General features: G+C 37.9%; 1 non-coding gene and 1 pseudogene across 1 annotated transcript; one reads left to right on the top strand and one right to left on the bottom strand.

Moving 5' to 3' along the window:
• The first annotated feature begins 2,083 nt into the window (after positions 1 to 2,083).
• Positions 2,084 to 16,378, top strand: LOC108349283 (uncharacterized; annotated as a pseudogene).
• On the bottom strand, positions 5,634 to 5,765 carry LOC120102716 (small nucleolar RNA SNORA17). The gene has a single exon (XR_015687391.1). It is a non-coding gene; the product is annotated as a small nucleolar RNA SNORA17 (small nucleolar RNA).
• Positions 16,379 to 16,754: the final 376 nt, after the last annotated feature.

Below are 16,754 nucleotides of genomic sequence, written 5' to 3' on the forward strand. Positions count from 1 at the left end.
ACCAAGTATTTCAGAATGTCCATATCTCAAACTCATAACTGTACTTGACAAGTCCTTTTGATATGTCAACATCAATTTTAAAGTTCTATAGTCTAGACTTGGATAGGTATGGGAAGGTTCAGTCACTTTGATTATTCCTAAACTATTAGCTTTTATCCACCCCTTATAACCTAAACTATATGGGCTCTGAAAATAATAAAAAGGGTTACTTATTAAGCAACACAGTAGGAAGTGTACAGGTGTACAGGTATTTATTCAATATGTATGAGTTAGAATTTCCAAAGAAGCTTTTGAATGCTTTCAGAAGGTAGCTGTGCTCAGTATTTACCACCACCACATACTTTCAGATGACGTTAAAATCCAAAACCAAAATCATTTACTACTTAATTCCATCTAAGGTCCATTGGTAAAATAAAATTGAATGTTTCTGGAATTTCCTTCCCTTTTGCACATATCACTAAGGAACCCAGATGTCCTTCAGCCTGATGCTTCACTTGCTATTTTAGGTTGAGAGGAACTGGTATCCTCCAGTTATCGTAAACTAAAGTGTTTTGAGTGAATCTTCCTTGGATCCTGGGGCTGTGATGTTAGAACTCAGAAATGTCTTCAAATCTGAAAAATCAAAGAAAGACACAGATATGGATGTTAGATATCAGCTGAAATGGAGTGCAGTGAAGAGACAGAGAAGGTAGCTGCTTTGTGGTACTCCTTATGCAGAGGGTGCTCTATATATTAAAGAAGGTTCTTTATGACTAGGTGTTTGTCCATCACTCAAGTCCAAACCCATAAAAAAAATCAATGTGTTCAGACTCATGCTGCAACATTTTCAGGCTGTTCATAGTTTGGGAAAGACCCAAAGGATTCTCTTGGCTTCAGGACAAAGGTCCCAAAGAAACAATAGATTTTATTTCTCCTCATAAGGAATAGTGCTTGATAGTCAAGTTAAAGACACAGATGGGTGATATGTTATATTCAAATATTAGTGTTATAAGGATGCACAAATATTGCTGTATCTTAGCTTGTTTGAAGACTTCGACCAACATAGAAACAGTGAAGTTGCTGCCTGAATAAAGATAATTTCTACAGTTACTGCTCAACAGTTGTAAATATCATAGTACAGCCATGTTTTGAATAGCAGTGCTTTCTTTTATACCACTCAAGTCTATCATAACTAGTCAAGCATTTATGGTGAGGAATTGTGGGAAATAATAGCAAATGGCAGAATAGAGCAAAATATGGAAGATCCCAAATGAAGCAAAAAGTATATCCATTTAGTCTGTAAGTATGAAAGAACCTCCATGTTCATAGGGAGTCAAGCTTTAGGTTACACAGGTTGTTGGGATAAATGTGTTCTATATGCACCTACTGTGTACTTCCTCTTTTAAAATTGTAGTTAGCAAGGTTACAGCAGTAAAGTCTTGCATTTTAATTCAGTGAAAATGGTTCTGATAAATTACCCCTTTAAAGTAATGCCCACTCCAAACTAACAAACACTTTAGAAGGGGAACACACACTATTTTTCTTAACCAATTAGAATTATTTGAGTAAGATAAAGATCTAATAGTTTCTTCTCTGTTGTATATTTTCTTGCAGCAGGATGTGCTTCCATATAACTGCAATATTTATTATTTAAAATAGAGGTTACATATATTAGAATTATCTTCTATACTTATAAATCATTGAAAAGAAATGCATTCTCTGGAGACATTCATGTGGTTTGACCATGGGTATCTAGGGACATTGGGCTTGGGATATGTGCTGAAATGAGTGGACGTACTCAGCTCAATCTGGTTGCCAGCGATTTTCATGCCCTCACAGCACAGCCTTGGGGACTTCTTTATGTACCAGTCACGCTCTGTGCTATTTTAATTGTAGTCAGGACTGAGAATGGACATGAGGGTCCCTGCTCAGTTTTTTGGGATCTTGTTGCTCTGGTTATCAGGTAAAATGTACTAAAATTAGAATTTCACTGTTACAGGGAGATTTGTGTTGACTGGCATTTGGGTAATATCCTTTTCTATCATACTTACCTATGTGGATATTCATTATGTCTCTACTCCTAGGTGCCAGATGTGATGTTCAGATGACCCAATCTCCATCCTCCGTGTCTGCATCTCTGGGAGACAAAGTTACTCCTACTTGCTGGGCAAGTCAGAACATTAGCAGGTATTTAAGCTGGTTGCAGCAGCAACCAAGGAAATCTCCTAAGGTCCTGATCTATGGTGCAACCATCTTGGAAGATTGGGTCCCATCAAAGTTCAGTGGCAGTGGTTCAAGGGCAGATTATTCTTTCACCATCAGCAACCTGGTGTCTGAAGATTTTGGAACTTATTACTGTCTACAGTATCTTCATTTTCCACCCAGAGTAATACAAGTTTTTACATAAACCCCCATGGAAGCAAAAATGAAAGGCTAGATGCCCCTCCTCTTTAGTCATTCACTGAAATTGTTTCTCATATGTCACAGGACTTTTAGCAAAGCTCATGGACTTTTAGCAAAGTTCATGGAGAGTCATTTGTTTTGACAGAAGAAGCTAAATAGTCCTTGCTGTATCCTATCTTCCTCCTCATCTCCAGCAATACAGAGTACCAATGACTTTCCTGTTTTAACAGAGGACACAGTCTTTCCCTTTGAGTTATAACCTCAACTGTAACTCATACAAAATAGAAGTTTCTGTAGACTTCCCAAGCAATATTACATAAATTAAAAAATGTTAATGTCAGTATTTAAGGGGAAGAGAAATATTTCATCTTAGTGGAAAGGATTCTTAGTTTTTGTTTTTGTTTTTGTTTTTTGTTTTTTGTTTTTCAGAAATGCTACAGCACATCTGTCAGAGAAAGGGAAGACTGCCTGACTATCCCACTGTGATGTCTCTTGAAATTTCAGCAGTTAGTCCTGATGTTCCCAGCTGTCTGCAGCACTGCACATAGTATTCTTCCGAATCTTATTTTCACAGCTCTGCTTGCAATAATGAAACAACAAATTCCACACATATTACTTTTAATCCAATTGCATAAATTGGAATTCAGACTTGCCTACATAAAATTGTAGAGAATAAAATACTGTTTTAAAGATGATTCCAGAAGTTGTATTACTAATGAATTGATTTCTTAGAGCATAGTTTTCAATACAAATAAAACACCAAGACAACAATAGAGATTTATATTCCATTCATTTTTATTTTTGAGATTGTATATGCATAAGATCTATCTCCTATTTCATTTTAAAAAACTATTATTTACTTAATATATATGAGCATACTGTAGCTATCTTCAGACACACCAGAGAAGAGCATCAGATTCCACTATAGATATTTGTGAGCCACAAATGTAGTTGTTGGGAATTGGACTCAAGACTTCTGGAAGAGCAGTCAGTTCTCTTAACCACTGAGCCATCTCTCCAGTCCTATTTCCTATTTCCTATTTCTTTATGATACCCCCTCATCTATCCACCTGTCTGTCCGTCTGTCTGTCTGTCTGTCTCTCTCCCTCCCTCTCTCTCCCTCTCTCTCTCTCTCTCTCTCTCTCTCTCTCTCTGTCTGTCTCTCTGTCTCTCTCTTCCATCTCTCTCTTATTAGGCTAAGTTTTATTTATTTTTTATTATTTTTTTTGTGTATTTCACTTCATGCACTACAACTACATAATTTGTCTCTCCCTTCATACCAGCGATGTTCTACCCTCGAACACTATCCCCTCTCTGAGCAAAAAATTCTTGTCATGGGAAGCTGTAGTAAATCACAGTGTATCCCACAGTATACTTTCTTTGATTTCAAATGTTTATGGCAATGACTTCTTGGCCTGGTATAAGAGGACTGTGGATTCTGCGTCTCTGTCAGTATAGCAACATCACTGGGACTCCTATTAGATACCCTGATGTTGTCCTCTGTCATGGAGATTCTGTTGTTTTCTATTTGTAGGACTTGCCCCATGTGCACTCCAGCAAGTCCTCGATAGTGTAGATATTTGGTGGTCCAATTCAAAACTATGGATCTAGGCCTGAGGTTATCTTATCTGGTTAATCCTGCTGTCCCATTCCCAAGCCCTTATTGTAGGCTCACCAGCTACCTCTTCAACCAGTGCATCACTGCCCAGCAGACAAGAGGCAGGGCCAACTCTGCTGTGCATAAGACCTTGGGGCTGGCTCACCTGCATTCCACACATCCAGGGCCAGTTCTAGGTGAGATTCAGGGCCTTTTTTCTCAAGTGCTATTGCAGGTAAGTGTCAGAGCCACCTCTCTTGCCCTCATGAATCCCTTCAGGCCAACTCTCCTGTCCACTGCCAGTGGCAAAGGCAAATGGAGGGGAGGCAACATTTCTCTCACTGCTCCCACAAACATCAGGACCAGCTCTCCCACACTCGCAGGCTTAGGGCTAGCTTACATGCAACCCTTGTATGCTGTAGTATGCTGTCCATGTGAGGTGAAAGATCTGCTCTCTGGAATGCTGCAGCAGGTAAGGGACAGACCCAGATATCTGATGGCCTTGGAGCCTGATTTTCTGCCTGCTGTAAGTGGCACAAGGTGGAGTAGACATCTCTTCCTAGCATATGGCACTACATAGCAGAGAAGTGGCAGTACCAGCATTCCCATTACCTGGCCAGCCCTCAGGTTCAGTTTTTCTGCCTCCTTCCAACATGGCCAGCTCTACTCTGCTGCCCAGGTCAGATGCAGTGGCCTGCTGTCCTGCATGCTGCAACTGAAGAAAGGTAAGACAAGCTCTCCTGCTTTCATGAGCTTAGCACCAGGTCTCCAGCCCACCATAGGTGGTAAGGGTTGAAGTGGGTGTCTCTCATTCATGCACTGAACAGGAGATAATTGCTAAGGCAAGTTCTTCAGTGCTTGCTTGTATGCTCTGGGAAATCTCATCCACAACTCCTGCAATATGTGGGCCTAGGCTTTCCTGAATACTGCAGTTGGTTAGTGCCAGGGTCAGCTTTTCTACTCTCATGTCCCTATAGCCAGCTCTTCTACAATGCCCAGGTGAGAGGTGGGGCCAGTTTTACACAGCCCTCAGATGTCAACATGCCCCCAGAGCAGTAGCTGAGACCATATCTTTGGTTATAACAGACTCTACTGCTACAGGAACAGAGATCCAGACATGCCCCCTGATGGCAACACAGTCCAAAACTCCTCCATGGTTCCAGGTGGCATCACACGCTAATCACCTAAGGATGTTTCTCAAAACCCTCCAGTCTCTAGTTCTGCCTCTTTTCTTTGTGCCCACATTCTTCTGTTTCTTCTTCTCTTCATTACTCTACCACTTTATTGTTTCTCTTAATAGTGTCTGAGGTCTCTGAGTGTCTGCAGTTGTCTCAGGCATGGTCTCAGGAATGCTATGCCCTTTTCATGCATTCTTGTTCAAGTCAGGGATCATCTCAGACATGGTCTGTTCTCTAAGACTGCCCAGGGCTAGACTGGTGGTCATTTATATTTAGATCTTTGTCCTGGCTCCATGCTGCAAGTCTGGTGGTTACTTTCTGCATGTTTCTTGCTCTGTTGCAAGAGTTGCCTTGTGCTATGGCTGTCATTCATTCCTGAACAGGGACCTTGGACCTAAGTGGGGTCTTATAATTTCCAGATCCTCATCCTTCGAGATTGTCTCAGCCTGCTGTCCTCCAATTTGGTTGTCTTCTCAGGTTGGCTGCTCTCAGGGAATCCAGATGTTCATAGGACAAACCATTGACCATAGACATAGCCTTTCTTCTCTGCCACCTACTGACACACTTGTGACACAGAAACAACATTGGCAATGCCTCTAGGAGTCAGGAATACATAACAACCTTGATTATTCTAATTTTATACAACATAGAAATCAAAAGATATAATATCACTTTTCTAGATTATATATTTTCTTCATTTTGCTGTCCATTTATTTTACACTTAAATTCCAGACTGAGTTTCACAACTTTTGAAACTCTTTCAACGATATTAGTGCATCACATTGAGTTTATTTGCAAGTTGGAGATGATAGACATTTATTGTACTAGAGAAAATGCCCAATAGTTAAGGGCATTTGATTGCTTGATGTGTGTCTGGGTATAAGTCTCACTTACAATGTGACACTGCATCTCACATAATAATAGTGGGAGATTTCAACACTCCACTCTCAGAAATGGACAGAGCATGGAAATGGAAACTAAGCAGAGAGACAGTGAAACTAACAGATGTTATGAACCAAATGGATTTAACAGATATCTATAGAACATTTCATCCTAAAACAAAAGAATATGCCTTCTTCTCAGCACCTCGTGGTACCTTCTCCAAAATCAACCATGTAACCTATCATAAAACAGGCCTCAATAGATACCAAGAAGATTGAAAGAATTCCATGCATCCTATCAGATCACCATGGACAAAGGCTGTTCTTCAATAACAACAAAACAAGAGAAAGACCACAGCCCACATACACATGGAAGCTGAACAATGCTCTACTCAATGATAATTTTAGCACAGAAGAAATGATAAAAGAAATTAAAGACTGTTGAGAATTTAATGATAATGAAGGCACAACATATCCAAACTTATTGAACAGAAAGAGAGCAGTAAAAGAGGAAAACTTATAGCTCTGAATGTCTCCAAAAAGGAACTGGAGAGAACATACACTAGCAGCTTGATTGCACATCTGGAAGCTCTAGAACATAAAGAACCAAATACAATGAAGAGGATTAGACAGCAGGAAACAATCAAAATCAGGGCTGAAATCATTGAAAAAAAAACAACCTATACAAAGAATCAACAAATCCAAGAGCTGGTTCTTTGAGAAAAACAACAATATAGAAAAAAACCTTTGGCCAGACTAACCAGAGGGTACAGAGAGAATAGTAAAATCAGAAATGAAAAGGGAGACATAAGAACAGAATCTGAGGAAATTTAAAAAATTTAACAGATCCTATTAAAAAGCCTATATTCAACCAAACTGGAAAATCTGGGTGAAATTGAAATTTTCTGTAGAGATACCAGGTCATAAAGTAATATCAGGATCAGATAAACTGTTGAAACAGTCCCATAACTCCTAAAGAAATAGAAGTGATCATGAGAAGTCTTCCAACTAAAAAAAGTCCAGGACCAGATAGGTTTAATGCAGAATTCTATCAGACCTTCAAAGAAGACATAAAACCAATACTCTTTAAACTATTCCACAAAATAGAAACAGAAGGAACCCTATCCAATTCATCCTTTGAAGCCACAAATATAATTATACTCATACCTAAACCATACAAAGACCCAACAAAGAAAGAGAACTTCAGACCAAATTCCCTTATGAATATCAACATAAAAATACTCAATAAAATTCTTGCAAACCAAATCCAAGAACACATCAGAAGGATTATGCACCACCATCAAGTAGACTTCGTCCCAGGGATGCAGGGTTGGTTCAACATATAGAAATCCACCAATTTAATCCACCATATAAACAAACCCAAAGGAAAAAAAAATCACATGATCACCTTATTAGATGCTGAGAAATAATTTGCTAAAATTCATCACTCCTTCATGGTAAAAGTCTTGGAAATATCAGGAAGTCAAGGCCCATATGTAAACATAATAAAAGCAATATACAGCAAACCAGTAGCCAGTATCAAACTAAATGGCAAGAAACCTGAAGCAATCCCACTGAAATCAGACACCAGACAAGTCTACCAACTCGTGCCATACCTACTCAAAATAATACTAGAAGTCCTAGTCAGATCAATTAGACAACAAAAGAAGGTCAAAGGGATACAAATTGAAAAGTGAAAAAGTCATTGCAGATTCTATGATAGTATACTTAAGTGACCCCATAAATTCCACCAGAGACCAACTAAACTTGAGAAACAACTTCAGAACAGTGGCTGGATATAAAATTAACTGAAACAAATCAATAGCCTTCCTATACTCAAAGAATAAACAGGGCGAGAAAGAAATTAGGGATTTAATGGCCTTAACAATAGTCACAAATAATATAAAATACCTCAGTGGGACTCTAACCCAGCAAGTGAAAGATCTGTATGAAAAGAACTTTTAGTCTCTGAAGAAATTGAAGAAGATTTCAGAAAACGGAAAGATTTCACATTCTCATGGATTGGCAAAATTAATATTATAAAAATGGCCATCTTGCTGAAAGGGATCTACAGATTCAATGTAATTGCCATCAAATTGTACTCAATTTTTATAGAGTTAAAAAGAGCAATTTGCAAAATCATTTGGAATAACAAAAAGCCGAGGATATTGAAGACTATGCTCATCAATAAAAGAACTCTGGAGGATTCACCATCCCTAACCTCAAGCTGTATTATAGAGCAATCGTGATTAAAAACTGCATGGTATTGATACAGAGACAGACAGATCAACAGAATAGAACTGCAGACCTAGAAATGAATCAACACACCTATGGTCACTTGATCTTTGATAAAGGAGCTAAAACTGTTCAGTGGAAAAAGACAGCATTTTCAACAAATGGTTCTCCTTCAATTGGTGGCCAGCATGTAGAAGAATGCAAATTGATCCATTCTTATTTCCTTGTACAAAGCTCAAGTCGCAGTGGATCAAGGACCTCTACATAAAACCAGATACACTGAAACTAACAGAAGAGAAAGTGGGGAAGAGCCTCAAACTCATAGGCACAGGGTAAAATTTCCTGAACAAAACACCAATGACTTATGCTCCAATATCAAGAATAGACAAATGGAACCTCATAAAATTGCAAAACTTTTGTAAGGCAGACAACACCCTCAATAAGAAAAATGGTCACCAACTGATTGGGAAAAGACCTTTACAAATTCTATATCTTATAAAGGGATAATTTCCAATATATACAAAGAACTCTAGAAGTTAAACTCCAGATAACTAAATAACACTATTTTTAAAAATGGGGTACAAAGCTAAACAAAGCATTTTCAACTGAGGAATACCAAATGGTTGAAGAGCACCTAAAGAAATGTTCAACAACCTTAGTTATCAGGGAAATGCAAGTCAAAACAACCCTGAGATTCTACTTCATACCAGTCAGAGTGGTTAATATCAAAAACTCAGATGAGAGTAGATATTGGTGAAGATCTAGAGAAAGAGGAAGACTCCTCCATTGTTAGCGGGATTGCAAGCTGGTACAACCACTCTGGAAATCAGTCTGAAGACTCCTCAGAAAATTAGACATAGTACCTGAGGACACATCTCTATCATTCCTGGGCATTTACCCAACAGATTCTCCAACATATAACAAGGCCACATGCCCTACTCTGTTCATAGCAGTCTTATTTCAGAAGGTTGCAAGAAACCAGATGTCCTTCAACTGAAGAATTGATATAGAAAATATGTTATATTTTACACAATGAAATACTACTCAACTATTAAAAACAATGACTTCATTAAAGTCTTAGGCAAATGAATAGAATTAGAAAATATCATCCTGAGTGTAGTAACCTAGTTACAAAATATCACACATGTTATGTACTCACTGATAAGTGGATATAAGCCCAAAAGCTCAGAATACCTAAGATTTAATTCATAGACCATATGATGCTCAAAAAGAAGGAAGACAAAAGCATGGATGCTTAAGTTTTTCTTAGAAGGGGAAACAAAATACTCAGAGGAAGATAATACCAAGTATGGAATAGAGACTGAAGGAAACACCATGCATAGACTGTCCCACCTGGGGATCCACTCCATATACATACACTAATCCCAGACACTATTGTAGATGCCAAGAAGTCCTTGTTGACAGGAGCCTGATATGGATGTCTACTGAGAGGCTCTGGTAGAGCCTTACTGATACTGAGTAAGATGCTTGCAGCTAACCATCAGACTAAGCACAGGGACCCAAATGTTGGAGTTAGAGAAAGGACTGAAGGAACTGATGGGATTTGAAACCCTGTAGGAAGAGCAACAATTCAATCAACCAGACCCATCAGAGCTTCCAAGGACTAAACCACCAACCAAGAAGTACACATGGAAGGACCCATGTTTCCAGCTACATATGGGAGCATCAATGGGAGGAGAGGCTCTTGGTCCTGGGAAGGCTTAATGCCTCAGTGCATGTAAGTGCCAGGACAGGGAGGTGGGAATGGGTGGGTGGATGGGGGTAAGAGGATGGAATTGGGGGTTTCCAGTGGGGAAACCAGGAAGATGGATAGCATATAAAATGTAAATAAATAAAATAACCAATGAAAGACAAACAGAGAAAGCAGAATCACAAGAAGAAATGAAAGTGTATAGAGGACACAGTAGGCACAAATCTGTGACTCAAGCAAGAGTTCTATTGGAGGAACTAAGGGATGGGAGGACCACAGGCTAAACCTGTTAGCTCTGTCATTCTTATACTCAGAGAAAGGCCACAACATGTATACTCCTTAACACCATTGATGGCATTTAATGTTCTAGTGATTGTTCCCATCTGGCATGCTGGGACTTGAGGAGAAGCCTATTCTATCCCTCTATATGTCAGAGACTAGGCTAGTCTGTAGATCTAAAAAACAAGAAATATAACAAATCAGGGAACCAGAAGCTTTGCAGTTTTATCGGGTCCCATTTGTAGATTCTTGACTTTAGAGAATGAGCCACTATTTTTTTTTGTTGTTGTTGTTTTTGTTTGTTTTTTTTTTGTTTGTTTAGTTTTTTTTTCAGGAAATTTGCCCCAGTATCCATGTGTTCGAGATTCCTCCACACTTTTTCTTCTATTAATTTGAGGGCATCTGTTTTGATGTGGAGGTCCTTGATCCACTTGGAGAGGGACCAAGTACAGCTTTGTACAGGGTGATAAGAATGAATTGATTTGCATTATTTTACATGCTGACCTCCAGTTGAACCACCATCATTTGTTGAAAATGTTATCTTTCTTCCATTGGATGGTTTTATCTCTTTTGCTGATCAAGTGACCATAGGTGTGCGTGTTCATTTCTGGGTCTTCAATTCTATTCCACTGATCTAGCTGCCTGTCTCTGTACCAATACCATGGAGTTTTTAAATCTATTACTCTGTAATACTGCTTGTAATCAGGGATAATGATTCCCCCAGAACTTCTTTTATTGTTGAGTATAGTTTTCGCTATCCTAGGTTTTTTGTTATTCCAAATGAATTGGCAAATTGCTCTTTCTATCTCTATGAAGAAGTGATTAAGAATTTTGATGGGTATTGCATTGAATCTGTAAATTGCTTTTGGCAAAATAATTATTTCTACTACATAAATCCTGCCAATCTATGAGCATGGGAAGTCTTTCAATCTTGTGAGTTCTTCAATTTCTTTCTTCAGAGACTTGAAATTCTTGTCATACAGATCTTTCACTTGCTTGGTTAAAGTCACACCAAAGTATTCTATATTATTTGGGACTATTGTGAAAGGTGTCAATTCCTCAATTTCTTTCTCAGCCTATTTATCCTTTGAGTAGAGAAAGGCTACTGATGTGTTTGAGTTAATTTTATACACAGAACTTTGCTGAAGTTGTTAATCAGGATTGGTAATTCTCTGGTGGAACTTTGATGTCACTACCACATCATTTGCAAATAATGATATTTTGACTTCTTCTCTTCCAATTTGTATACCTTTGATCTCCTTTTGTTGTCTGATTGCTCTGGCTAAGATCTTGAGTACTATATTGAATAAGTAGAGAGAAAGTGAACACCCATGTCTAGTCCCTGATTTTAGTGTGATTGTTTCAAGTTTCTTTCCATTTAGTTTGATGTTAGCTACTAGTTTGCTGTATATTGATTTTACTATGATTAGGTATGGGCCTTGAATTCCTATTCTTTTCTGGACTTTTACCATGAAGGGGTGTTGAATTTTTTCAAATGCTTTATCAGCATCTAATGAAGTTATCATGCAGATTTTATCTTTCAATTTGTTTATATAGTGGATTACGTTGATGGATTTCCATATATTGTACTACTCCTGGGATGAAACCTACATTATCATGATGGATGATCATTTTGATGTGCTCTTGGATTTGGTTTGCAAGAATTTTATTGAATATTTTTGTGTCAATATTCATAAGGGTAATTGGTCTGAATCTCTTTTTGCTGGGCCTTTTTGTGGTTTAAGTATAAAAGTATTTATGGCTTCATAGAAGGAATTTTGTGATGTTCTCTCTGTTTCTATTTTGTGGAATAGTTTGGACAGTATTTGTATGAGGTCTTCTATAAAGGTCTGATAGAATTCTGCAGTAAATCCATCTTCTCCTGGGCTCTTTTTGGTTGGGAGACTTTAAATAACTGCTTCTATTGCTTTAGGAGTCCTGGGATTGTTTAGATGTTTTATCTGTTCCTGATTTAACTTTCGTACCTCATATTTGTCTAGAAAATTGTCCATTTCCTCCATTTTTTTCCAGTTTTGTTGAATATAGACTTAGTAGTAGGATCTGATGATTTCTTTTAAATTTCTTCAGCTTCTGTTGTTATGTCTCCTTTTTCATTTCTAATTTTTATTTTAATTTGGATACTGCCTCTTTGCCCTCTGGTTAGTCTGGCTAAGGGTTTATCTATCTTGTTGATTTTCTCAAGGAACCAGCTCCTGATTTTGTTAATTATTTGTATAGTCTTTTTTTGTTTCTACTTGGTTGATTTCAGCCCTGAGTTTGGTTATTTCCTGCCTTCTACTCCTCTTGGGGGTATTTGTTTCTTTTTGTCTTATAGATTTTTGGTGTGCTGTCAAGCTGCTGACATATGCTCTATCCTGTTCTGTTTTCTAGGCACTCAGAGCTATGAGTTTTCCTCTTAGCACTGCTTTCATTGTGTCTCATACATTTTGGTATGTTGTATTTTCATTTTCATTAAATTCTAAGAATTCTTTAATGTCTTTCTTCATTTCTTCCTTGACCTAATTGTCCTTGAGTAGAGTCTTATGCAACTTCCATTTATAAATGGGCATTCTGTCATTATTGTTGTTATTGAAGGCCAGTCTTAGTCCACGGTGATCTGACAGAGTGCCTGGAATTATTTCTACTTTCCTTTATCTGTTGAGGCCTGTTTTGTTACTGGTTATATGGTCAATTTTGGAAGAGGTGCCATGAGTTCCTGAGAAGAAGGAATATTCTTTTGCTTTTTCATGAAGTGTTTCATAAATATCTGTTAAATCCATTTGGTTCATAACTTCTGTTAGTTTTTCTATGTCTCTGTTTAATTTCTGTTTTCATGGCCTGTCCATTGATGAGAGTGGGGTCTTGAAATCTACTACTGTGATTGAAATCTTCTTCTGTGAAGTGCAATGTATGATTTGAGCTTTAGTAAGGTTTGTTTGTTTGTTTATTTATTTATTTATTTATTTATTTTTTTATGAATGCTGGTGCCCTTGTATTTGCAGCATAGATTTTTAGGAATGAGAGTTCACCTTGGTGGATTTTTCCTTTGATGAATATCAAGTGTCCTTCCTTATTTTTTGAAGACTTTGTTGAAAGTCAATTTTATTCGATATTAGAATGTTTTTTCCAACTTGTTTCTTCATTTCTTCATACCATTTGCTTGGAAAGTTGTTGTTATTTTTGTTGTTGTTGTTGGTTTTTGTCTTTTTTTTTTTTTTGCCTTTTACACCGAAGTACTGTCTGTCTTTGTCTCTTAGGTGTATTTCCTGTATGCAGCAAAATGCTGGGTCCTCTTTACGTATCCAGTCTGTTAGTCTATGTCTTTTTATTGAGGAATTGAGTCCATTGATGTTGAGAGATATTAAGTAATAGTGATTGTCACTTCCTGATATTTTCATTGTTAGAAGTGGAATTATGTTTGTGTATCTCTCTTCTTCTGGTTTCCTTGCAAGACAATGATTTATACCTTCATAAATGGCAGATTTTATCTGTAGCAGAGTCCCATTATGTTCTCTTTACAGAACAAAATATTTCTACTGGAAGTTCTGTTTAGAACTTCAGGCAATATATAATGTAGAAGGATTCCTACAAGAGCAAATGAAGGTTTAAGTCACTTTCTTCTCCTTTGCTTTTCCCATAGAACTATACCAATGAGCACATTTGCATACTTTTCTGTAGAGGCTCATTCTAACAAGTCTGAGATTGATTAGGATTCCTAAGGTCAACTTCTTAATTTTTGTTTCATGTTTTTTCCCCCTGAGACAACTAATGGTTTGGATCTTACACAAAAATGATCAACCTTCCTTATGCTTTTTACTATAGTTTTACTAAAATTCTTCCTGTTGTGGTGACCCCTAAACCATAAAATATTATTTTACTCCTTCCTAGCTGTAATTTTTGCTACTAATATGAGTCATAAAATAGCTATCTGATCTGTCTGATGTTTGAAAGGCAATTCCTGTGGGGGTTGTGACCCATAGATTGAGAAACTCTGCCCTCTAAGGAGAGAGGGAGATGAAGAAATCTGTGGAGGGAGGGTGGGCACTGCTTATTACAATACTTCTCATCCATGAACTGTCAATATGTATCATGGCAGCTATTGTGCTCCAGGATAGGCCTGTATGTTTAGACATGTGACTGAGAATAATGATAGGATGCTTAAAGATTTATGTTCTGGTGTTAAGCCAGCCACTGATAGAAGAGTATGGCACAGATGAATTCCAAGATTTTTTATGATTTGTAAATCTGCTTTTTCAGTGAACTACTTTTTAGAATATACCCCTGTGATGATTTGACTATACTTTGCCCAGGGTGTGGTACTATTAGGATGTATAACCTTGTTGTAGTAAATGTGGCCTTGTTGGAGGAAATGTATCATTATGGGATAGTTTTAAGACCCTTATCCTAGCTCCCTGGAAGCCAGTCTCTTTTTTTGCCTTCAAAACAAGATGTAGAACTCTCAGCTACTCTACACAATGTCTACTTAGATGCTGCCATGCTCCCTCCAACTTGATGACAACAGACTGAACCTCTGAATCTGTAAGCCAACCCCAATTAAATGTTATCTTTATGAGAGTGGCCTTGGTTATGCTGTCTGTTCTCAACAGTAAAATCCTAACTAAGATATCACCCAAACTTTGAACACAATTAGTAGGAAATAAATAATAAAGGAAATAATTGTTAGATACTTTCCTATCTGTATATTAAATAATATTTATCTTTATTATACTTTTATTATCCAGTGGCAATAATGGATATCCAGTGGTGATAACCCAGACTCTGCTTTCTCTGAAGGCTAGCCCAGGAGAAGCTGTTTACATAGCCACAGGTCAAGTCACAACCTCCCATAGAGTGACAGAAACACATTTGATTGGTACCTTCAGATGTCAGATTAGTGTCAGCTCCTGAGCTCTAGAGTTTCCCAGGAGTTTCTTCACAACCAAGAAACACTCAGTGAGTCAACAATCAATTTCATACAGCAAATCATCTGAGTAGAGCCTGAAGTCTTTGAAGTTTATTGGCACATGCATGCTGTGTCTATAATGATACAGTGTACAAATAGTTCTTGCTTCAGATGGCCTTGCCACCTCACCTGTTGTTAGTCTGGGGAGCAGTATAACAAGTTTCCCCAATATGTGTAGGAGGATTAGACTGAAGGACTCAGAAAAGAAGATTAAACTTGAGAGTAGAAGACAAGAATAGCCTTAGGTAATCCTTAAGGACCACCTGTCAACAACTACATTATTTTATTATATAAGAAGCAGAAACAAGAAAAGATTTTAAAGAATTAAATCTCCAAGTGCCCATCAAATTCAAAGTTTAAAAAAATGACATTATTGATGAAGTGAGCAAAGGAATTCTCTACTTAAAGGACAGTAGACAATTTACATTCTGTGGTCCCCAGGGACAAATAGTTTTTCTGTAGCAAGTGTGTTTCTCCCAGACCTGATGGAGGGTCCCAATAGACTCTGAGACTTCCTGTGTTACTGACCTGAACCGACACTGCAACTGTCTCTAGACCTATTAAAAGTTGCTGATTTGCATGTTACCAGAGTGCATCCTCCTTAACCAACAGATTCTTAGCTGGCTGTGCAGTCTCTGTAGGAGTCAGTCCCAGTCAGGACATAGTATGGCCATGAAGACGCCTGCCCAGGCATTGGCAATTTGGTTACTCTGGGTCTCAGGTAAGTTGCACAGAATAAAATATTTCTTCACTTTAGAATAGTCAATAATTCCCTTCCAATAAAGAGTAACCAAATATAACATTGTTAATTGTTATATTTGTTTTATTTTTCTATTGTCAGGTGCCAGATGTGATATTCAAGTGACTCAATCTCCATCCTCCCTCTTGGCATCTCTAGGAGAGAGAGTCACTATCACATGCCAGACAAGTCAGAGCATTAGCAATAACCTAAACTGGTATCAGCAGAAACCAGGACAAGCTCCTATGCTCTTGATCTATTATGCAACCAGTTTGCAGACTGGCATGACATCAAGGTTCAGTGGCCAATATTCTGGGAGAAGTTTCACTCTAACCATCACTAGCCTGGAGCCAGAAGATATTGCAAATTATTTTTGTCTGCAGCATTACAGTGCTCCTCACACAGTGATATAAGCCATGACATAAACCACTTAGGGAAGTGGAAATCTGAGGCTGTTTTGCCCCACTTACTCCTCCTTGTTTGTCTATGTGTTCAGTAAGCTTCCATGTCAAGAAGTGGTTATGCTAGAAAGTGCTCAGATATGTGTATATTGGCCTTTCTTTCTCTGGTTCTCTGACAGCATTTGTGTATCTATATGCAAATTGCTTATGTGTGTCTGTTAACCATATGATCCTTCAATAGATCTAGAAAGTTCAGCAGAAAAAGATGCTGATACTCCAAACTGCCTGAAGTGCATTACAGGAGAGGCTTAAGACTTCCCTCATATGGTTTAAACACAGGCGCTGATGGGTGGCAAAAATCCTGACCATTGACTTCAAATTTTGGAGA

This window comes from Rattus norvegicus, chromosome 4 (assembly GCF_021556685.1).
Source record: "Rattus norvegicus strain SHRSP/BbbUtx chromosome 4, alternate assembly SHRSP_T2T, whole genome shotgun sequence".
In the NCBI taxonomy this organism is placed as follows: Eukaryota; Metazoa; Chordata; class Mammalia; order Rodentia; family Muridae; genus Rattus; species Rattus norvegicus.